At 39.9% G+C, this 26,507-nt stretch overlaps 1 protein-coding gene across 2 annotated transcripts in view; it reads right to left on the bottom strand.

The window, feature by feature from the left end:
* The window catches only part of LOC139749837 (neuronal acetylcholine receptor subunit alpha-10-like), a 306,308-nt gene that overhangs the window by 135,763 nt on the left and 144,038 nt on the right, over nucleotides 1–26,507 (bottom strand). The window contains exon 1 of one of the 2 annotated variants that reach the window (XM_071664146.1): nucleotides 21,707–22,145. The exons of the other annotated variant lie outside the window; for it this stretch is intronic. The gene's annotated coding sequence lies outside the window, so the exon portion shown is untranslated. Of the gene's footprint in view, nucleotides 1–21,706; nucleotides 22,146–26,507 lie in introns of those variants that run through there. 2 annotated transcript variants of the gene reach the window in all.

Here is a 26,507-nt window from a genome sequence, read left to right as displayed (position 1 = left end):
ATATATATATATATATATATATATATATATATATATATATATATATATATATATATATATATAAAATTTCTTTTTTTATAAGTGACCGAGCATTAATCCAAATGCAGGAACATATGTCTCACTGAGTGCACGTAAAAGCGAAAAATTCATATATGAAAAAATTGTAACATACATGTTGTTGACAACTTTATATGTACGAAACGGTGGCAGAGGATGCGAGTGATCAACGGTAGAGAAGCTCAGTTACGCCAGGCAATCTATTGCCCTCCAACTCTTCTCTTTTTCCCTAAGTTTCTCTTGATCATCGCATTCCTATGATACCCTCCCATATCTGCTTACGAGATGTTTTAATCCGTAATCCCTTTCCCTCTACCAGCCGATAATCACGAGAGATACTGACAAGTTTTTATCTCCGGTCACCTACCAGGTTATATAATATGTATTGTTATTCCAATGGACCTTGTGTGTGACCAATAACCGAAATGTGCTCTTGATAACTCACGTATATGACGCACAATTCGCCTACATAAATGACCATATAACCCTTGCATACGACACGAGGCCAACGTTGCCCCGGCAGTAAAACGTGCTCTTAAAACTTTTATTCCAGCTATAAATGAATTCCCAGTTGGGTGGTAATGGAGGATGTGGGAGGCAAGTATTCCTCTCTGACAATTAAACCTTCGTTATGTTTCGCCCTGTTAGCCGGTAGGTGTCGTGTGTTGATCCGTCTGATGGGTAATTCAGGGTCGGGTCATAATTCATCTGGAGCTCAGGGTTCGATATTGTGTTTATATCGTACAAACAAAGAGTGGACAGGGAACTAATCCTGTTCATGGCACACGTAGGCTCCAAGGAAAGTGAAGGATATGGTTGGTAGATACTTTGCAATGTGCTGTTAAACCGTTTGTAAAATCAAAGTCATTTTTTACAAAGAGTTTTGATGGGGGTCAGAGGCAATAAATAGAATTCGGGTATTCTTCCCGTAGAGTTCAAGGTTCAATACCTTATGAGTAAGTTTAGGTAAATGATGTTTAGTAGAATCCAGGAGAATATCAAGTAAACAGAGGGCAAAACCATGTTCGGTAGATGCTAAGTTGTATCCATAGCTAAAGTAGGCAAACAAAAATTAATCTCTAGGGACAGTAAAGATTTAATGTGAATAAAAGCAAGGTTATTAGGTTTAGGATAGTGAGGGACGGGCAAGATAGGGGTATGCGTTTGAACTGACAAAGAATGGAGGAAGTGCACTACTTTAGATGTCTAAGAATGGATTTGGTAACGAACTGAACCATGGAAGCAGAAGCGAGTCATAGGGTGGGTGACAGGCCAAGGTTCTGGGAGCGCTGAAGAATGTGTGGAAAGAGATCGTTATCTGGGAGGGCAAAAATGGGTGTTTGGAGGTATAGTAGCTCCAACATTATTATATAGAAGAGAGGCATGGGCTATAGATAAGACTGTGCGGAGAGAAGGTGGGTGTAAGTAATGAAAAGGTAAGAGATGTGGTTACAAAAAGAGTGTGGTTGAGAGAGCTGAAGAGCCTGTGCTGAAATGGTTTGGACATATGGAGAGAATGAGCGAGGAAAGGGTGACAAAGAGCATGTGTGTGTCAGAAGTGGCGGGAATAAGGAAAAGGGGACACCAAACTGGAGATGGAAGGATGGAGTGAAACAGAGCGAAAAGCGGGCACGGGACAGAGTTAATTAGAACGATGTGGTATATAGGGATCAACTTGATGTCAATGCACCAAACCAAGGCATATAAAGCATCCAGGGTAAACAATGGAGAGGTATATATATATATATATATATATATATATATATATATATATATATATATATATATATATATATATATATATATATATACCCATGTACCAAATTTATCGACCAACCCCAAGGAAAGGATAAACAGCTGGGTGGACTGTGGACAGACTGCCACAACCAAGATTCGAACCTGTGCGCTAGACCACTTAGCGACCCGTGAATGTGTTGCGGTCAGAAACCTTAGCCACTACACCACGGTGACCCATTAAGTATATAGCTCAGACATAGAAAACCAAACCGCCATGGATAAGTTAGCTTTATGCAGAGCCAAAGTCCAGGTGACTGTAAGAGAGACTTTGGTCACAGTTCAACGTTCAGGTAAGGAAGTATCCAAACGGTGCACGTGGGACGAGAGGAAGGTGCTAGTTAAAAGTCCAGGGTACGTGTGGTAGTTAGTGGGTGAGAGAGAAGTGCAGGCGGTGCCACAGAAAGACAACAGAAGGTTCAGAAATAATAAGGATATTGAGGTCCAAGTTGGGCCACGGTAAATGTTTAGTAAACTCCAGTAGCGCACATAGTGTGGGGTAGAGTCCCTCAAAAAGAATCTTATAGTGTATATCCTTCTGTAAAGTTTTTATGAATTCGAAATATTTTTCTTTTTGTTCTTTTGAGGAATGTATTAGTGATACGCAGTTCACAGACGTCAAATATGTACAAAATACCTGTTTGAAAGGAATAACGAATCAAATTAAAAAAAGTGGAAATAGTCTGCAAGTGAAATAACATTCCAGCATTTTGATGATCGTTCGACAAATTCCATTCTTGAATTTTTCGCTCTTTCAAAAGGATAATCAGAATAAAACTGATTCATTTGAAACTGAGATCTGCGTCGTGTACAACGAAAGTTATAATTTATGCTGATGCAACTTGTCTAACAACGTCACGCAACTTATACAGTCCACATGATCCCTCATATCCTACACCATCATACTCCAGCCTCACTCATACAGTCCACATGATCCCTCATATCCTTTCTCATCATACTCCAGTCCCTCTCATACAATTCAGACGATCCCTCATACACTAAAGCAGCACACTCCAATCCCTCTCATACAGTTCAGACGATCCCTCATATCCTAGACCATCATACCCCAGTTCCTCTCATACAGTTCAGACGATTCCTCATATCCTAGACCATCATACCCCAGTCCCTCTCATACAGTTCAGACGATCCCTCATATCCTAGACCATCATACCCCAGTCCCTCACACACAGTTCAGACGATTCCTCATATCCTACAGCATCATCCTCAACTCCCTCTCATACAGTACACATAATCCCTCATACCCTACTCCAGTCCCTCTCATATAATCCAGATGATACTTCATGTCTTTCCTACACCGCACCCCCAGCGTTCCTTACACCACCCATGTCATAACTTGATCTTCTACACCGCTATGAAGGAAGACAGTCGATCGTCTTGCCACAGGAAGACAATCTCCGGTTTCATTTCCTCGTCACCGATGTCTCTATGAAAATTCCTCAGGGTTTCACTGTCGCCCGTAATGCGTGGTTCTCATTCTTCCATCTCGCGGCAGCAACCGAGTCGCCAACACCTGAACATTATCTTGACAAATTGGCAGTTCGAGAAGACTTTGATTCCTCGGGACACTTCCATTTCATACTGCCACCATTCAGTCAACAGACACCTTACCACTTTTCTGTGTTTTAATACACAATTTCTAAATCAACACAACAGAAATTTCACTTACATTTTTTGACGTCTTACACCACCAGGATTCTCAAAAGGGTGTATTCTCTTCCTCTCTCAAGAGCTTTATTGTTCTTCTGATTGCCTCTTCCATAACACTTTCCTCTTCTATGCACCCATTCATCCTCTCCTTAACTATACTCTTACTGAAGTAATATTGAGGTTTCTTTTACCATTATATCCGATTAGTTTTCAATATATATTCTCTTCATCTCTTACAAACTTCATCATATGTTACTATAATTTTTCCAAATACATCTAACATACCTACACTCCTTGGACATACCTTTCATCTGCTCTTAGAGCCTCCTTTAAGATTATTATTCTCTTTTGATTCCGATTCTTCAGTTCTCGAGGTTCTCATTTGTCTTTTGTTACTCATACACACGAGCCTTTTAACTCCACTGTCCTGGGCTTGTCATCCTCCACTGTCCCCCATTCATTACTATTTTTTCCAGATGTAGCTTCTTCCAAAATCAGTTTTTCCTCCAATTTTTTAAAATTCTTATTCTGCTATGCTGTACCCCTCTTATATATGTATATACATCGGCACACACACAGACCGAATCATGAGTACAATCAGGAACAAAAGCAAGGTAGAGATATAACTCAATTCGTATATATAATTTTCTCTTTACAATAACATTTGAAAAAGAGTACAGTTAAAGTGGTGGTATTGTCAGGTGGATAATTTCTCTTCCGGTTTTGTGAGGTCTGCATCTTTTTTACTGCAGGACGACTAGCGCCTTTGCTGCATTATGCATGGTATTGTCTTGCCTCTTCAGTGTCGCAAAGTTTTCCTTGTAAACAAGTCTTTGATACAAGGAAAAGAGGCAGAACACGCCAGGGATGGATCAATGCCGGGACATTGGTATTAAGCTAAAATGGGTATGTTTGAAGGAATAGTGGTTCCAACAATGTTGTATGGTTGCGAGGCGTGGGCTATGGATAGAGTTGTGCGCAGGAGGGTGGATGTCCTGGAAATGAGATGTTTTAGGACAATATGTGGTGTGAGGTGGTTTGATCGAGTAAGTAATGTAAGGGTAAGAGAGATGTGTGGAAATAAAAAGAGTGTGGTAGAGAGAGCAGAAGAGGGTGTTTTGAAATGGTTTGGTCACATGAAGAGAATGAGTGAGGAAAGATTGACCAAGAGGATATGTGTATCAGAGGTGGAGGGAACGAGAAGTGGGAGACCAAATTGGAGGTGGAAAGATGAAGTGAAAAAAATTTTGAGTGATCGGGGCCTGAACATGCAGGAGGGTGAAAGGCATGCAAGGAATAGTGTGAATTGGAACGATGTGGTATACCGGGGTCGACGTGCTTTCAATGGATTGAGCCAGGGCATGTGAAGCGTCTGGGGTAAACCATGGAAAGTTGTGTGGGGCCTGGATGTGGAAAGGGAGCTGTGGTTTCGGTGCATTATTACATGGCAGCTAGAGACTGAGTGTTAACGAATGTGGCCTTTGTTGTCTTTTCCTAGCGCTACCTCGCACACATGAGGGGGGAGGGGGTTGTTATTGCATGTGTGGCGAGGTGGCGATGGGAATAAATAAAGGCAGACTATGAATTATGTACATGAGTATATATGAATGTGTGTGTATATATATGTATACATTGAGATGTATAGGTATGTATATTTGCGTGTGTGGACGTGTATGTATATACATGTGTATGTGGGTGGGTTGGGCCATTCTTTCGTCTGTTTCCTTGCGCTACCTCGCTAACGCGGGAGACAGCGACAAAGCAAAATAAATGAATAAATAAATAAAATATACATATATATATATATCTTTCTTTTCTTTCAAACTATTCGCCATTTCCCGCATTAGCGAGGTAGCGTTAAGAACAGAGGACTGGGCCTTTGAGGGAATACCCTCACCTGGCCCAATTCTCTGTTCCTTCTTTTGGAAAATTAAAAAAAAAAAAAAAAAAAAAAACGAGAGGGGAGGATTTCCAGCCCCCCGCTCCCTCCCCTTTTAGTCGCCTTCTACGACACGCAGAGAATACGTGGGAAGTATTCTTTCTCCCCTATCCCCAGGGATATATATATATATATATATATATATATATATATATATATATATATATATATATATATATATATATCATACTTGATTGCCATTTTCCCGCGTTAACGAAGTAGGACACATCTACTTACATCCATTCTCTAGCTGTCATGCGCAATACACTAAAACAACAGCTTCTTATCCACAAGCAAGCCCCACAGACCTTTCCATGGTTTACCCTCGGACACTTCACATTCCCTAGTTCAGTCCACTGACAGCACGTCGACTCCTGTATAACACATCGTTCCAATTCACTCTATCCTGTGTACGCCTTTCACCCTCCCGTTAGTTCAGGCCTCAATCGCTCAAAATCTTTTTCACATCTTTCCATCTCCAGTTTGATCTCCCCGTTCTCTTTGTTACCGCCAATTGTGACATATATCCTCTTTGTCAGCCATTCGTCTCTCATTCCCTTTAAATGTCCACGTCATTTCAGCACACCCTCACAACTACACTTTTTATTACCACACGTCTCTAATGCCCTTTCATTACTTACTCGATCATAACACCTTACATGTTCTGAAACATTTCATTTCCAACGCACCTAAACTCTGCACATTCTTATCGATAGCCCATATAATATTGTTGGGACTTCTATGTTGGGACTACCATACCTTTAAACACATCCATTTTTGTTCTCTCAGATAGATTCTCTTTCCAGACACTTTTCAGTGCTCTCAGAGGCTTCGCCCCCTCACCCACCCTATGATTCACTTTTGCGTCCATTATTCCATTCGCTGTCATATCCACTCCCAAGAATCTAAAGCATTTCACTTCCTCCAATCTTTTCATTCAAACTCAACCTCCTCCGTACACACACCCTTCCAACTTCTGCAGTTTCACACTCGAGAGTGCCACCTATGCTGTGTCATCATCAAACAACAACTAACTCATTTCCATGGCCCCCGCACCCCCTACGGGCTACGTAGTTGCTTCTCCTTCCAAGACTCTCGCCTTTACCTCACTCACTACCCTATCCATAAACAAACTAAACAATCCTAGCAACATCACACACCCCTGCCGCAGACAAACCTTCACTTTTGGAACCATTCACTCGCTTCTCTTCTTACTCGTTACACATGCCTTACTTCCTTGACAAAAACTTTTTAATGCTTGTTGCAGCTTTTCTCCCACACCGAATATTCTTCAAACCACTCGCAAGGAATCTCTGTCATCCTATCCACATACATAAATGCAAGGGAAAAATACATACGTTTTTGTATTTCTCGCACACATTCTTCAAAGCAAACACCTGATCCGCACATCCTCTACCACTTCTGAGATCACACTGCTCCTCCCCAATTTGATGCTCTGTACATTCCTTCACCCTTCAGGTCACTACCCTCTTAAACAACTTACCAAGAACACAACTGTAGCTTGAACACTCATGTTTATGCCTCTTTCCTTTATGCAGTGTCACTATACAAGACTTCCCCCAATTCTCAGGCACCTCACCATGATCCATACATAGCTGAAAATTCTAAGCAACCAATCAACAAAACAGTTGTCACCTTTCTTAATAAATTCAACAGCAATAGCATCCACTCCCGCCGTCTAACAACATGCTATCCTACGTGAGGCTTTCACCACCTCATATCTCTTCTCCAAATCGCTCACCATGTCCTTCACTTCGCATACCAGCCCGACCCAAACACCCTACATTTACGACCCTTTCATCTAACACATTCAACAGTCCTTCAACGTTTTCACTTTCTCTTTTGCGTCCTTTACCAATGTTCCCATTTGTTTCTATTCTGTTATTCGCACATTAAACTCCTTCCAAAGCGTCAATATATATATATATATATATATATATATATATATATATATATATATATATATATATATATATATATATATATATATATATATATATATATATATATATAATGATAGTTAGGACCAGAAAAATGGAGAGTTTTGTGTGTGACGGAGCAATCCCGTGGGAGGAATAAAATTTATGTACAAAGTGGAAAAAAGGAGAAATGCTAATTATAACATGAAAGCCCATGTATCACTTTAGCACACTAGACGTGTGTGTGTGTGTGTGTGTGTGTGGGTTGTGCGTGGTGTGTGTGTGTGTGTATGTGTGTATGTATGTATGTATGTGTGTATGTATGTGTGTGTGTGTGTGTGTGTGTGTGTGTGTGTGTGGCGTGTTGTGTGTATGTGTTGTATGTGTGTGTGTGTGTTGTGCGTGGTGTGTGTGTGTGTGTATGTATGTATGTATGTATGTGTGTGTGTGTGTGTGAACTAATAAAATGTAGGCACCTCAGTTGCCCCGTGTGAATGTTAAGAGGAAACCATAAATTATGCAGATCGATAGAAAAAAGAATTATCTGTATTCTCACGATATTTCGTTCACTCCTTTCTCGCCATGCCAGACTTGCAAATATACATTTCATACATGTACGAATCACCCGATTCTCAATTAGTAACAACATTCATCTTATCTCATTCCTTACACACTTTCACTGATTATCGAGATATTCTCCAATATTACTTGTGTACGTTCTCGTTTTCTCAGATATTCCTAATTACCATGCAAGTAAATCCCTTATCTTAGAGAATAAAAGGAATTGAGATATAACTAATAGGAGATCACAGCTTCCAAGAGGGAACAGCTGATGCTGAAGACATGTCATCTGCACTGCTGGACACTTGACTTATTAGAGTAATAAGTATAAATTAACTTCCTTAAAGATATACTGTAATTTTGCTCATGCGCTTTAATCGCATTATTGTTGCTAGAGAACATTTGGTGAAAATATACCCAACGAACGGAGTGGGACTCCGGTAAAAATGCAGGATTTAACCAAGTAAATTCTTATGTATATATGTAGAAGGCAGCCACCGTTTGAAATTGGAGGAGATTAGACGTATTTATATAACAAGTCCTCTCAACAGTAATCCAAAGCTCGTAAAATTGTTTATAAAGGATTTAAAAGAGAAATATGAAAAGAAATAACGAATTCCTTTAAACAACAAAAGGAAGCTGAAAAGCCAGTACCACAAAACTGCACAAAAATGGATTATTGTCTTATGAAAGCAGCTACAGGTGTTTCGCACACAATCTGGTTTTTGGTAGGTCTGTAAACCAGCCAGTATGCAAGTAATGAACAGTTAAAAGTTCTGCACATAGCAACGATGTAACATTACAATAAAAGAATAACGGAGACGTTAATACATACACAGACACGTGTGTGCATGCATACATACATTAAAGGAACAGGTGACAGTTTATAAAAGTGTGCGAAAGGAGGAAGTTGAGAATGTGTGTGGAGAGAGAGAAAGAGAGAGAGAGAGAGAGAGAGAGAGAGAGAGAGAGAGAGAGAGGTCGTTGTCTGGGAAGGCAAAAATGGGTATGTTTGAAGGTATATCAGTCAAAATAATGTAACATGGATGTGAGATACGGACTGTAGATGAGGAAGTATAGACGAGGGCGGAAGTGTTGGAAATGAAATGTGCGAGACAAGTGTGAGAAATACGGAGGATGGGAGACGGGCAGGTGAAAAAGGGTTATGAGTGGCAGGATAAGGAAGTCAAGTCGCTAGTGAAAAAGTTATATGGGCGTTACTTTCAGGGAAGCAGTGCGAGTGACTGGGAAATGTACGTGCTAGAGAAAGTGGGAAGAGGTCGACGGGAAGGTGCAGGGGATAAAAAAAGAAGGCAACTGAGAGTTGGGGTGAGCAAATATCTCTAAGCTTCAAAGAGAATACGATGATGTTTTGGAAGGTGGTTAGTATTAACGAGAGAAACGATAAATGAAAGCATCACTGAAGGGGCCAAACGGGGAAATGGTAACAGAGATTGATGAAGTATAAAACAGATGTAGAGAGTATCCTAAAAGACTGTTCAATGTATTCCAGGATAGGATGTAACTAACCTGGGGCAACCTTGTGACATACCAAAAATAATGTCTTGAGGTCATGCGATTGATACACCACTGACATCTATCATTACCGATCGATTACACTAGTATCATGTAGTGCCATCATACGACACACCAGTATTATCATTTAGCATTACACAACCATCATGAAGCGACGTCACCATACAACACACCAACATTATGTGGTGTCTGTCATCTTAAGACATACCAGTATTTCATAGCTTCATCCTACATGACACCAGAATGAAGTGGCGCCTCGCTCTGACGGATGGTGTCTAGAGCAAACGCAATATATATTCTTCATCATGGCTGAAACCCTTCTGGAAGGAGGAATGTTCAACAAGTGTGCACACACCGGGAAGGATTATGACGCCACACAACGGGAGAGATCTGGCCGTGATGGTACTACGTCTTGTCCAGCAACTGGCATGACCCACCATTACAGCGGCACTGCAAAGGCGGGGTTGCAACCCTGGTGTATCCAGGGAGGAATGGGAGGAATTTACTTGATGGGTATTACTGAGGACTGTCTGGCACGTGACGGTGCTCTAAATAGGGAAAAACGGCAGAAAGAAAAAGAAAATTACATTCAAAAAAGGATATGAATAACTAAATCAAATGTCAACGTAAGGTAAATGTATCACTGGATTCTGTCTCACATTCGTATAAGTAATTTCACCTGAACTAGTTTGCAGAACTCGTTTGCTCCAGATGACTAGTGAACTATTCTCAGTCTCATATCTGAAGTGTTCATTCATACCTTCCAGCAATCAAGGACTTGAATGTCTCGTTTACATAATATCATTCTAGAACTGGACGATATACCGAGTGTTTACTTTTCGTCGATGATCCTTGTTGCTTTGGCCATTCTCACTTTCGCCATCTGCTGTTATGATGCCGCAATGTTGGTTCACTTTTCCTTTTCTATAGGTATTACTATGGTTTCCGCTCTCGAAATCTAGCTACTTGTGTGTCCCGAATATCAGCTAGACCACGCATTACTCGGCAAGCTGCTGCGTCACATGATTACTGTATGGCCTTTGGCAACCCAAGGGTGGGCCGTTTTGATAACTGATTCTTTCCCTACAAGTCGAGGCTTTGGAACTCTCTACCCTTTCATATCTTTCCCAATATCTATGACCTGGCATATTTTTCGGATTCCCCAGAATTCGTAAATACTTTCCCGTCTCATTTCTTTTTTTCAATTTCATTAACCTCTCGGTATTTCAATCAATGCCCGGCCTTGATGTGGACTTTTGTCCATGACTGGAGCCTCCAACGTCAAAAAACAAGTTAGTCTGACCTTGAGAATATATTGATTAATACCCCTCATCCCCATTCCTATGACCTGATAATCTGGTCACAATTCCTCGACTTCATCACGCTGGTAGAGTGATATAGTCGCTTGAACACAACGATAAACCAAATAAGCGCAATGAACTGGCTTCTTTAGCACAGCGCCCAAGTCTTGAGCCGTGACGACTTCGGTGTGCCGTAGGTGTGGCCTTTTGACAATAGATGATATCAAATACAACTACTCAACCTCGTTCGCTCAATGGCTCAACCTCGTAAAGACAGTAAGTCGACCTGTGGAACCCAGCGGTATAGTGGCACGGTCTCTTGAACCCAGTGACGACAAATTATTGGACATCTATGATGAAATCTTGAGGACAATGGCTTAAGTCTGTAAGCGTAATGGTTAACCAACCCCTATAATGAATTACCCCTCTCGATCCATGAAGCATTATGTCATGATCCCATGAGAGGAGAATAACGACCCCCTGAGCACAATAACGTCATCCCATGAACAGAGTAACGACCTCTTGAACAGAGTAACGACTCCTTAAGCACCGAGGTGATTCACAGACGTAGCTCGACCTACTGAGGAGGTCAGAGAGAATAACCTGCAAGCAATATGACATGCGTCTTTGCCCACAGTGACTTTAATCCCTTATGAGTTTAGTTTCGAACCATTGAACACAGCAATATGACTCATTAAGAACGATGAATTAACCTTTAAAGGATTATGAACTAAACCGTTTTGAACACTCGATGATTCCATGAACACACCTCTTGATCATTTGGGCACAATGTCTCAACTTTATGAACACAACAATGGTGAACACTATGAGTGCGATAATCTAACCCCATGAACATAATCACCTGACCACAGCAAGATGATAACTTGACCTTGGCAACATAGGGAATTCCACCCACGAAAAAGACTACTGGATTCCTTATGGACAAATACTTGACGTCATCAACACAGTGACTTCATCCACTGAGAACACTGGATTAACCACTTGATCAAAACTTCACCCGCGAACACAGGGATGTGACTTATGAACTAATGTGATGTGATGTTGAGGAGAAATGACTTGATGGATGATGAGCCGAATATTCGAGAAAAAACTCAGCTTCTTGAACAGTACTTTGACCTCTTGAACAAAGTGACTCAGCCTCTTGAACAGTACGTTGACCTCTTGAACAGTACCTTGACCTCTTGAACAAAGAGACAACCTCCAGAACAGTACCTTGACCTCTTGAACAAAGTGACTCAGCCTCGTGAACAGTACTTTGACCTTTTGAACAAAGTGACTCAACCTCTTGAACAGTACGCTGACCTCTTGAACAAAGTGACTCAGCCTCGTGAACAGTACGCTGACCTCTTGAACAAAGTGACTCAACCTCCTGAACAGTACCTTGACCTCATGAACAAAGTAACTCAACCTGAGGAGGACAGTCAAGAACTCATGAGCATAGCTATATGGACTTTAGGTCAGCTTCTTGAACCCACTGACAACATCTGGAGAACAAAAGAATGACTCCCGCAATACGACCCCAAATCTTTGATGGTTCTAATCCCATAATCAAAGCCCCCAGCCGAGATTACTTGTACACACTGCAAAATTTGGTTAGTTATAATGACGACAGCTCTTTCAGCCCACTGACCTTATCTCTCAAGTACAATGATCTGATGATGCCTCCTCACAGGTACGGTGACCCAACTAATATGAACACGATGAATTGAATCATCAAGTGGGATAGAGACACATGAATATACTCACTTGAACTCGGAAATACCCTTGAACTTAATGCCTGAACATCTTATGTTACGATGTTGTGATCCTCCTGTATGATCGAATACGGTACAGAGTTTTATGAAATCACTGTGACAGAGACACTAGCTGTTTAAGTCAAAGGTTCAGCCACTGCAAGCGATTACACCATCGTATTTAAGCACTAAAGTCAACAGTTTCAAAGGGGCGAGTCCATTTTTTTTTTCAAGGAGGGAGACCATTATATACAAAGAGATTGATCGTTGTAAGACTGAAGAAGTTCACCTGTCACACTAGGGTGGTCATACAGCCATATCTGAGGGTTCTGAAGCACATTGTTCCAAGAGCACAAACTGCTGTATTCACTGTCACCACACCAATCTATAGATTTCAAGTCACGATTTCTGTCGAGGAGTTGAGCAGTCTCTTTATGGGGTTAAGTAGTACGCGGAACTAACTAACGAGGTTACAAAAAAAAAAAGAAAAATCCTTCTTGGGAAAAACATCTGACTTATATCACGCGAAGCTTCACTCCCTCCCGAGAATGAGAGGAAACGTATGTACCCTCCCTCCTCCTCCGTCTCTTAGAATACCTCTTCATCCAATCCGTGGTTCAGGTACTCATTCTCCGCTGCCACACAGGCACTGGGTCTGGCTTTTCAGGCTTAGGAAAACCCCCTCCCCTCTCTCTCTCTCTCCCTCCCACGACTTTCATTCAAATTCCATCTCCTCCCGAAATAACCACAGATTTATTATTCGTGATGTGAAGCAACAGTTGCCTTTAAAGAATATTACTTTGTATGAAACTCATGTTTTATTCAACATTATAACTCGGCTACTGTCATCGCGTGTACTGTACTTTCAGCAAAGTTGTTCATCTTCATCAAGATCGACCTCTTCACATGCAGTGTTCTTTAACTTATTTTTTTATCCACTGTTTAGAAAACCCCATTTGAGACGAAATATGAAAAAAAAAAATACGCAAAAAAAAAACAGACCTGCGTAGATTCTTGCATAATGAGATCTTTTGTATGGATGAGTTCAACATTTGCTAACGCCTCAATTTTGAGGACTCGCAAAACAACTGAAGACAAAAGAATTCAGACACTAACAGACCACTGGGTCCCATGTGATCTGTCTGTGGCAGTGGAAGCTATCAAAATGTCACAGATAAATGTGGTTAAAGTAAGAAGGCATTACATATAATTCAAAGAGAATAACCTGCATAATTGTCAATGTTCCTATGGAAAAGCAAATGATGTTAGTCTTGGACTTCAAGCGAGATATCTAAATCCATCAAAGTCTATTCTTCAACGTATCTATGGCACTATTTTCAACCTCTCTATCCATATGATATTTTCTATGATCCTCGACAAAGGCGATGCTGGAGATACATCTGATGACAGTTTGCTTCAAAGTTTTGAAAAATTTACAGTCCCCTTCTCCGAATAGAAAACTGACAGCTTCTTCTTCTGTCTGGTTTTCCAGGGATGCGCATCATGGCGTCTCTCATCAGACATATCAAAAAATCAGATTGGCAGACTCAATGAGCACCTGGTACCGAATGATGGCAACTTACATAACCAGACGTGGGCAACGCTGAGAATACGAGATTATGTCGTCTGTTTACTTTGGGTTTTAAACCTTTAAAGATAAGAAAATGAAATGGAACATCGTAAATTTTTGGGTCCCAAGACTATATGTCACTTCTCAGTGGTATGGAGGCAGAGCACATCAAGCACGTCACTAATTGCAGTGCTCAAGCACGTCACTAACTTAAGGACTCAAGCACGTCACTAACTTAAGGACTCATCCACGTTACTAACTCCAGGACTCGAGCACGTCACTAACTAATCCTAAAGCACATCACAAACTCCAGAACTCAAGCACGTCAATAACCCCAGGACTCTAGCACGTCACTAACGCCAGCGGTCAAGCACTTCACTAGCACCAGTGTACCATCCATTCTGAGAGCAATGCTGTGTCCGTCAGTTTTTTGGGGTGATGCCTATCTCCCTCTGCCTGGATGTGTTGCTTCCCTCATTGTAGAACCCTACACTGACCAGTTCTGTGTCAAAACACTGTGTGTGTGTGTGTGTGTGTGTGTGTGTGTTCAAGATATTTTATCAGAGATTTTGGAGCCGTTCTCTCTGGTTGCGTCTGGTCACTATGAATTTGATGGATCACAGGTCTAGGATACATGACATTCGCCCCTGGTGAATGACACACAGTTACACTGTACAAGACGTGGCTCTCCTGTGAACACAAGTTCTCTGGACTCCCAGGGTACTGATACGGTCCTGCATGGAATCCTGACCCAGAAGACACTGGGTGTCACTTCGGATCACTGTTGGGTCGCCATGGTTACGCAGTGCACTTCACATCATCTAACCGTTTCATAGGAGAGCCATCTGTGAAATCATATTGCTATGTAGTACATGAAGGCCTCAAACGACATGGTTTGACGTCCTACTTTTGTTCTAATTATTTCATCAGGATCGTATTCATGATCTATTAATGTGCCCTGGGTCAATAGTATTCCACACAATGTATTGTGTTGATATTCTATTAAGAAGTCTCACCAACGATTTACTGATGTATCTGTGCATTACAGACTATGGTTAACCGTCCTGGCATAATAAAACAGAATGTGTGATATTTATTCCTGGAGCGTAGGTTCTCGCCCTGAATGACACTCGAGTGGTTTCGCTCTAAAAGAATCCTAGTCTTTTGAGCGTCTCCGTGTAACAGCATCTTTCAGCAAACCTTCCTTGCATGTTTACACTTCTATCAACTCTTCTCGTAAGGCGTATTATGGTTTACAAGGCGTATGTGACCTTAACACTGAGTTATATACTGTTTCTTAAGTATCAAAAATCTGCTGTCAAACCGGTTCTTATCAATGGAATATACATTTTATCAGTTCTGACTGGAACTCCTTGAATAAACTAGAGAAATCACCAGCCCGTTTGGTTACATCAGCTGTGGGCTATACGTATTATTCACTGCCTCGAAACCAGTGAGTTTTAACAAAACAGAAACGTCTGTCTATACTGACTCATTAGAACTGATCACATCAATATTTGTACATAATTCTCGGTCAACGTCGTTTCACTCGAAATTGTGTGACAAGTCGTCCAGTCGAAGCTCATATTATTCGGAATAATGATGTTTGTTTCTTTCGATATATTTCAGATAATGGTTATATCACATTGACACGCTACATTAATATATGTTCGATGCTGGTGGTTGATTTTATCAGAAAGTGTAAAGCAGCTCTTGCTGAGTTAGGAACCGTACGATTTTATATTATCTAATTAAGTGTACCATTTAACGTTTCCTTTTTTTTTTTTATTGTTTCTGATGTATATACCATTGGAATCCTATCATTACTAATGAAATATCGTTTTATCACATGCACTTCCTTTTCACGTCAATTAATGTGATTACATTGAAAATGAAGCTATATATTTTGATTCCATATAAAGAGCATTAAATGATACCAGTTTCGGTCATACATTTTTATTCCCGCCCGGAAACTGGCTTTGAAATATAACTGAGCGTTCACATTCACTTACCCTTACCGTCTGAGCCAACGTATATATAACTATCTATATTTCCATCCTGAGCTAACGTAATATATAACTATATCTAGCTATCCATCCTGAGCTAACGTAATATATAACTATATCTATCTATCCATCCTGAGCTAACGTAATATATAACTATATCTAGCTATCCATCCTGAGCTAACGTAATATATAACTATATCTAGCTATCCATCCTGAGCTAACGTAATATATAACTATATCTAGCTATCCATCCTGAGCTAACGTAATATATAACTATATCTAGCTATCCATCCTGAGCTAACGTAATATATAACTATATCTAGCTATCCATCCTGAGCTAACGTAATATATAACTATATCTAGCTATCCATCCTGAGCTAACGTAATATATAACTATATCTAGCTATCCATCCTGAGCTAACGTAATATATAACTATATCTAGCTATCCATCCTGAGCTAACGTAATATATAACTATATCTAGCTATCCATCCTGAGCTAACGTAATATATAACTATATCTAGCTATCCATCCTGAGCTAACGTAATATATAACTATATCTAGCTATCCATCCTGAGCTAACGTAATATATAACTATATCTAGCTATCCATCCTGAGCTAACGTAATATATAACTATATCTAGCTATCCATCCTGAGCTAACGTAATATATAACTATATCTAGCTATCCATCCTGAGCTAACGTAATATATAACTATATCTAGCTATCCATCCTGAGCTAACGTAATATATAACTATATCTAGCTATCCATCCTGAGCTAACGTAATATATAACTATATCTAGCTATCCATCCTGAGCTAACGTAATATATAACTATATCTAGCTATCCATCCTGAGCTAACGTAATATATAACTATATCTAGCTATCCATCCTGAGCTAACGTAATATATAACTATATCTAGCTATCCATCCTGAGCTAACGTAATATATAACTATATCTAGCTATCCATCCTGAGCTAACGTAATATATAACTATATCTAGCTATCCATCCTGAGCTAACGTAATATATAACTATATCTAGCTATCCATCCTGAGCTAACGTAATATATAACTATATCTAGCTATCCATCCTGAGCTAACGTAATATATAACTATATCTAGCTATCCATCCTGAGCTAACGTAATATATAACTATATCTAGCTATCCATCCTGAGCTAACGTAATATATAACTATATCTAGCTATCCATCCTGAGCTAACGTAATATATAACTATATCTAGCTATCCATCCTGAGCTAACGTAATATATAACTATATCTAGCTATCCATCCTGAGCTAACGTAATATATAACTATATCTAGCTATCCATCCTGAGCTAACGTAATATATAACTATATCTAGCTATCCATCCTGAGCTAACGTAATATATAACTATATCTAGCTATCCATCCTGAGCTAACGTAATATATAACTATATCTAGCTATCCATCCTGAGCTAACGTAATATATAACTATATCTAGCTATCCATCCTGAGCTAACGTAATATATAACTATATCTAGCTATCCATCCTGAGCTAACGTAATATATAACTATATCTAGCTATCCATCCTGAGCTAACGTAATATATAACTATATCTAGCTATCCATCCTGAGCTAACGTAATATATAACTATATCTAGCTATCCATCCTGAGCTAACGTAATATATAACTATATCTAGCTATCCATCCTGAGCTAACGTAATATATAACTATATCTAGCTATCCATCCTGAGCTAACGTAATATATAACTATATCTAGCTATCCATCCTGAGCTAACGTAATATATAACTATATCTAGCTATCCATCCTGAGCTAACGTAATATATAACTATATCTAGCTATCCATCCTGAGCTAACGTAATATATAACTATATCTAGCTATCCATCCTGAGCTAACGTAATATATAACTATATCTAGCTATCCATCCTGAGCTAACGTAATATATAACTATATCTAGCTATCCATCCTGAGCTAACGTAATATATAACTATATCTAGCTATCCATCCTGAGCTAACGTAATATATAACTATATCTAGCTATCCATCCTGAGCTAACGTAATATATAACTATATCTAGCTATCCATCCTGAGCTAACGTAATATATAACTATATCTAGCTATCCATCCTGAGCTAACGTAATATATAACTATATCTAGCTATCCATCCTGAGCTAACGTAATATATAACTATATCTAGCTATCCATCCTGAGCTAACGTAATATATAACTATATCTAGCTATCCATCCTGAGCTAACGTAATATATAACTATATCTAGCTATCCATCCTGAGCTAACGTAATATATAACTATATCTAGCTATCCATCCTGAGCTAACGTAATATATAACTATATCTAGCTATCCATCCTGAGCTAACGTAATATATAACTATATCTAGCTATCCATCCTGAGCTAACGTAATATATAACTATATCTAGCTATCCATCCTGAGCTAACGTAATATATAACTATATCTAGCTATCCATCCTGAGCTAACGTAATATATAACTATATCTAGCTATCCATCCTGAGCTAACGTAATATATAACTATATCTAGCTATCCATCCTGAGCTAACGTAATATATAACTATATCTAGCTATCCATCCTGAGCTAACGTAATATATAACTATATCTAGCTATCCATCCTGAGCTAACGTAATATATAACTATATCTAGCTATCCATCCTGAGCTAACGTAATATATAACTATATCTAGCTATCCATCCTGAGCTAACGTAATATATAACTATATCTAGCTATCCATCCTGAGCTAACGTAATATATAACTATATCTAGCTATCCATCCTGAGCTAACGTAATATATAACTATATCTAGCTATCCATCCTGAGCTAACGTAATATATAACTATATCTAGCTATCCATCCTGAGCTAACGTAATATATAACTATATCTAGCTATCCATCCTGAGCTAACGTAATATATAACTATATCTAGCTATCCATCCTGAGCTAACGTAATATATAACTATATCTAGCTATCCATCCTGAGCTAACGTAATATATAACTATATCTAGCTATCCATCCTGAGCTAACGTAATATATAACTATATCTAGCTATCCATCCTGAGCTAACGTAATATATAACTATATCTAGCTATCCATCCTGAGCTAACGTAATATATAACTATATCTAGCTATCCATCCTGAGCTAACGTAATATATAACTATATCTAGCTATCCATCCTGAGCTAACGTAATATATAACTATATCTAGCTATCCATCCTGAGCTAACGTAATATATAACTATATCTAGCTATCCATCCTGAGCTAACGTAATATATAACTATATCTAGCTATCCATCCTGAGCTAACGTAATATATAACTATATCTAGCTATCCATCCTGAGCTAACGTAATATATAACTATATCTAGCTATCCATCCTGAGCTAACGTAATATATAACTATATCTAGCTATCCATCCTGAGCATAGTTTCATATGGTACGTTTTACCGACTAGATGCAAAAAGTGGATACAAACTTAAAATACGAGATATAGGTTTTAGGTTTTAGCCTTCATCAATAGTCTAGTGGTGTGCTATCCTCCTTCCATTCTCAGGACTGTGTTCGTCTCTCGTGCGCGCAATAATAAAGTTAATGACATTAATCAACACGACCTAAGACTTCAAGAAACACAGCTCTTACAAATGAAATGGTTGTGTTGGAGGATGGAATTACAAGAATGCTCATCACCCTTAAATGACCTCACCCAAGACCCTCCCATCCACTACCCATTCTACCAGAGCAACATGGTACCATTCTGTTTTAAATGTGCTGAACGGAACCAATATCTTCACACTTAGCAACGCCGCCCATCACAACACCCTTACCTCCCAGTTCCATATAAACCTCGTGCTTTAGTATCAACGCAACGTTGCACCTCTCGCCTTAGAAAATCCTGCACCACATCTCCTGAGAACCTTTGACCTAAGCTCCGACACAATTGTACACCTCAGCTCCAGAATAATCCTGTATACTCCTCAGAAGACTCGAGCCCAAGATATTCAACACAAGCTCATAATCCCGTTCCTCAGAGCCGGTCAACTGTTAAGTCAAATGTTGGTTGAATTCGCGAAATTGATAGCGGCCATCCAAACACCCGAACGCCAGTCAGCGTAACGGAGATAGGCTGATGAATGGTAATTAGATCTTCAACCTCAGTTTCCTCTGATGTATCGGAAACATCTAGAGGCACTTATCACCATTTGGAGGCACTTATCACCAAAGCCAGACACCTAGGACAAAAATATGCACGGAGGAAAATTCCCTAAGTACATTCACTGATTGTTCGAATGTATATATTCTTACTATCTTATTCGTGTTTACTGGGGAGCCTTGATCCACCCCTCGCTTAGGGCATGAGTGTACGTAATACGAGACATGTGTCCCAGTGTACCACCTACCGGAGGCCCAGTCCTCCCAACCCTAGTCGACCTGAACACATCCTTAGCCAACCTCAACGTAGCACTGACCCACCCCAAATAACCCTGGTCTACCTCACCGTAACACTACCCTACCTGAACATAACCCCAGCCACCTCAATTTAGCCTTAGCCTACCTCAGTATAACATTAGCCTACCTCAATTTTAACCCTTGCCCACCTCATCACAGCCACAGTCTGCCTCAACATTACCGAGCTTTCCTTTCACATAAACCTAGTCTACCTCAACATAACCTAAACCTACTTCAACATATCCCTACCCTACTTAAAAATAACCCTTGCGTACCTCAGCATAACCCGATCCTACCCCTAGAAAAACCCCAGCCTACCTCAACAAAGCCCAAGTACACCCCAACAAAACCCCTGGCCTGCCTCGACATAACCCCAGACTATCTCATCATAGCCCTACCCAATCAACATAACCTAAGCTTCCCTATCATCCAAGCATGCCTCAAAGTAACCTATCCTACCTCATCATAACCCAAGTGTACCACAGCGTAACCTAAGCTTACCTGAAGGCAACCTAGCTACTATCTCAATGTACACCTATCTCAACATAACCGTAGCTTACATTCACATTATCCCTATCTAAACGCAAATTTAGTCGACCTCAAATAACCTAAACCTGCCTCGACCAAACCCTAGCCTACCTAAAGCGACCACAGCCTACCATCCTACGTAAAGTAAACTTAGAGGAGACGCATACAATCTCAATAATGAACATTTCAGTAAAACTATGTTTGACTCACCAGTGCCAACTCGATCGCACGGCATCTATTTACTACTACCACTACTAATGATAATAATCATTGTCATTATTCGTTGTATTCTCAAAAACACCGGGAAACTATATCGAAAAGTTTCAGTAGTAAGCGCGGGTGCAAATATTTTCATAATCATAAACTTACTAAATAATATCTATATTATCCCAATCGAAATGAATGTTGTATTACACTAAGTGTCGATGTCTGGGGTATATTGTCTGCAATGAAATGGTGATGTGGAAACACCAGAGAAATTATTATTCACAGCGGGATGAGAATAAATGAAATGCCACTGATGGAAAAGATTCAACATGACTCAATGATGAAATGACAACGAATATGTTACCTGGTTCGATGTTTCATGTGACTATGGGATAGTTTCATTTTAAGTTCGAAATATCCATGACAGGTGAAGTTAAACAAACTTTACCAAGTAACGTTAACATGGAACTTTTGTAAGAGAAAGTCTTGTTCTTTCTGGCCTAACTTGTCCAAAACCGTTCACAGTGCCTTAAAACAACAGATGTCATGGAATAAAAAAAGCTCCTGGTTGATACTTCCAAACACACACACAGACCCTGCGGGAGGGAGAGGGGACAGTGTGTGTGTGTGTGTGTGTGTGCGGGTCACACGTGTCGCACCCTAGGGACTGACTACCACTCTCCACGAACCAGACCCGAGGCTGGGAACACACTGATCTTCAGGAAAACCAGGACCCCAGAGCCCAGGCTGCTGCCATCCCACCATCCCACACTCAGACGTTACTGGCCGCGCTGCCGGTCGTACGATGCATCAGCGACCCGGTGAACTTCTCGCACAGCTTAAAGAAGAAAAAAAAAAAAAAAAAGCACGGAAAGAAAAGAATTGTAGCCTCTCTTCCGTCCTCAAAGGCGAGGTGCCAGCAGATACTGCATCTTGTTCACCTGTAGCTTGACATTTCATCATGTAGATATTATGAAATTTTAATAGCATGGTCGTCGGAGAGTTTGGCTGACTCTTATTATTTAATCATTTTCTTATGAGATACAGTAGTAATACGTTGTTCAGCACATAGTTATTAATATACATCTCGCACAGCTTTCAGAACTGTATCACGCACGATTGCCAATACCTTTCATCTCGCACAGTTAACCGACTATACCAAGCATAAGGACCAACACTGTACATCTCATACAGTTACCAACACAATGTCACACAGTTACTATGGACGAGGTGTTACCATCTACGTGCATAGTCTTGTTGGTATATATACGAGATACACTCTTGACAACCGTATGATATACAGGGTGATAACTTTATGATACAGTAGGGATTACTGTGGGAATACTGAGTGTCGTTGCCGTTGGAGTTTCCCAGACATGATAACTGTGTTAGATGTAGGGATCATAACCGTGTCAGGTGCATCAACATGACTGTGTTAGACGTTACGATGATAACGGCGATGATAACTGTGGGTTGATAACGAAGAGCAACCGATAGTTCTTGTAGTACTATGACAGAATCAATGTTTCTAATAAGAGAATTAGAGCTTTGGTATGTAATGTTTAATGGCGGCTACTGGGAGAGATCCAGGTACAGGGGTATGTGGCAAATCAGTGTTGGTGTATGTGGCAGATCCACAGTGCTGGTATATTGAAATGATAACCCTTCACTGGTTAATCAGGAGTGAATATATATTTGTCGAGGCACGTCATGCCTCTGCACATAAACCTAATGATCATAAATGATCATTTTATGCTCATATGTCACCATAGCACTAGTATGATAAGCACCTCTTTGTGGTTTATTTTCATTTGCTCTGCAGGACATCGTCATTCAAAGGAATACTGTGTGTGTTACATCATTGACTGAGAGATAATAGATTATTTCCTGGTGCCCAAACATCCTCCACCTTTTTGGAATACAATGAAAACAACTCGCGTCGTGCGATTAAGGACCAGCGTAAAGTCTGAACTCCCCCAACTCACTCTCAACGTTCATGTGAAATTCAAGAATCATAATGTAAACCTCTCTCGGCAAGATGGGCTAAAGTCGTTGTCATTTGACTGATTGGTATTAGTGCTAGAGAGCTGACAGTGTGCGCTGACTGTCTCATAACATCTTTAAGAATGGAGTCATATATCTTAAAATAGTCAAAAAACGTAATAAGGTTTCAATTTGATTTTTGAATGGATAGGGCTGCCAAATGAGACACAATGGAACGATAAGAGCAAAACGTATATCTACCGAAGATTGGCAAAATGGGCCGTTTAAAGACTTAAACTTACGTACGAGGCCAAAATATACTTAATTTTTTTGGGGGGGAAGGGGGCTTAATAGGATACAAAGTTTGTTGCGCAGCGTGCAGGGCGTATCCCACCCGGACGAGAGAACTGGTACGTGATGCCGGACCAAAGGCCCCCCACAATCCAGGGTTCCTCCGCTCCTTCACAGACCCTCGACAATCTAATTCCTCCAGCAGCCAGGACGACGCTCCAAATTTAGGTGGTCACATGCGCCATGCTCCTCGGTCAGGCTCAACCCAATAACTGGGCGAGGTAGACCATTTACCCAATTTGTGCTTATTACTGTTGACGTTACGGTTAAGAATTCTGGCTTTGGTCATCCTGAAGTGCTCACAAAACATTCATTTTATGAGAAAAATATTGTGCCATTTCCATTCTTTCTCAAGGAAAATTTTGGATTATCATGGATTACATGCGACAATGAAATACATATACAAACGTACAAAGACACCATAGTGTAGGGATGAATCAACTGATCCTAATGATACCGTTAGTTCTCTTGTAGTAAAATATTAGGTGAAAAATGCATCCTCGTCACTGTCTAAGCACTCAATATATTATTTTCTTTTAATGCATTTGTGATATTAAGCTCTCCCTAAAACCTAGGTATGGCTTTTAATGTGATTTAAGTGATCCAGTCTGAATTACACGCTGGTGAAGGACTAAGGCAACGCGATATAGTTTTCTTCAAGTAGGAGACGTGATGATTCGGTCAGTGAGATTACAATAAGAAAAAAGATAATCTATTCTTAGGTTAAGAACTGATCTGATCTATACCATGGCAGTTAGTGTTAATGGTCTCGCTCGCGGTGCATGTCAATGCCATAGGGATTTAGTGTTACTGAAATCATAACCAGGAGGCACCATGGTATGCCACAGTTTGTGGTAGACAGACAGACACACACACTCCACTGGCTGGCTGGGTTAGCGTCACTCCCCTCGGTCACTTGCTGCCGTCTGTCGGCTACAGTCACAGACCAACGATATCCCAGAGAAAAATGATGTCAAGAGGACGACGGAGCCGTCATGAGACGAGAGGTCCGGGCTAGGCCAAGACCTGGCGAATTGCTCAATAAGACCAACACACTTGCCTGCTTCCAGTAAGTGTTTTCCTCTGTTCCTCCAACATTAAAGAAACATCTCTCTAATGCATTACTTCCCAGGCCTGTGGCGTTTGACGGATTCGTTCATCTCACTTTACCGAAAACTCGGCCACCTATCCAGGTGGTGATGAATGTGTCATGCAAGTCCAGTCTCGTCTGTCATGAGAACGTCAGTCAAAAAAAAAAAAAAAATCGTGTCTGTTTGTGCCCAAAACAGAGTCGTTCATAGAACGGTCGAGTCACCTGGAAGGTATGAACAGTATCCATAACACGAGATAGTACGAAATGGTACGAAGAACAATGCAACGATTAAGTAATGTGATTTCATGTTACAAATCCGGCAACAGTTCGGTACAATCCGGCCTTGAGCCCACGCACTCTCAAGGTCTTATCTAGCTATTTGTGTGGGAGTATTTGCCAATCTGCTCAAGAGTCAAAATAGTTTGTCTAACTCATCCATTCAGTCTCTCACACCTCTTCCGTCTCTTGATCACAAGGTTAGAGAAGTTAAAGCAACGATGCCTTTGGTTAGTGCTTGGATGGGGTGACCGTTTGGGAACACCAGATGCTACTCACTGGGATATGAGGTGAGGAGTACGCACAAACTCTGTCTAACGTTAGAATCTCATCGTAAGTATTTATAGAAACATAACTAATCTCTCGTTCTCTTCATTTGACATGTAACGTCATGAGACATCCTGTTACCAAATCTGTCTCGAGTTTTCCCTTAGATGCACACCGGACTACGAGCAGAAATATGGTCCTGGTAGAAATATGTACATCCTTGATGTATTTCTTTACATAATGACGAAAGGGGAAAAAATACAATAACAGAATAACAAGAAAACTAATGAAAGTTTTCCGAAATATAAGATCACACACATATATATATATATATATATATATATATATATATATATATCCCTGGGGATAGGGGAGAAAGAATACTTCCCACGTATTCCCTGCGTGTCGTAGAAGGCGACTAAAAGGGGAGGGAGCGGGGGGCTGGAAATCCTCCCCTCTCACTTTTTTTTTTTTTTTTTTTTTTTTTTTTTTTTTCAAAAAGAGGGAACAGAGAAGGGGCCCAGGTGAGGATATTCCCTCAAGGGCCCAGTCCTCTGTTCTCAACGCTACCTCGCTAATGCGGGAAATGGCGAATAGTATGAAAGAAAGAAAGATATATATATATATATATATATATATATATATATATATATATATATATATATATATATATATATATTTATAATAAACCCAGTGGAGAAATAAACACAGGAACCCCAAGCTTTCGACTATTATTCAAACCATTTTCAAGGATGAAAATGGTTTGAAAGTCAGTCGAAAGCTTGAAGCTTCTGTATTTATTTTTTTCAGCAAACTTATTTATATCAGTGTTTCACATGTGTATGTGATTTACCACAATATATATACATACATATATATATATACATACATATATACATATATATATATATATATATATATATATATATATATATATATATATATATACACTATCTATTTTATTCAAATATGCCCCTAGACTTCAGTCGTATTACATGAAACTTATGGTATAGATTCACCGTCGAGGTGGGTCTAATGTGAGACTAAGTTCAGATAAAGGTCTTGGAAACGAGAAAAGAGTAGATGGAAAATTATGCTAATGTAAATTGTGTTATTTATACAGATGATGATATCTAAGAAATGACGGTATATAGCTTACGAAAGAATAAGAAAGGACACCCAAAAGGGAGAGAGA

Source organism: Panulirus ornatus, chromosome 8 (assembly GCF_036320965.1).
Source record: "Panulirus ornatus isolate Po-2019 chromosome 8, ASM3632096v1, whole genome shotgun sequence".
Classification (NCBI taxonomy): Eukaryota; Metazoa; Arthropoda; class Malacostraca; order Decapoda; family Palinuridae; genus Panulirus; species Panulirus ornatus.
Note: the sequence above shows the minus strand (reverse complement) of the source record. Positions and strands in the feature narration are given on the sequence as shown.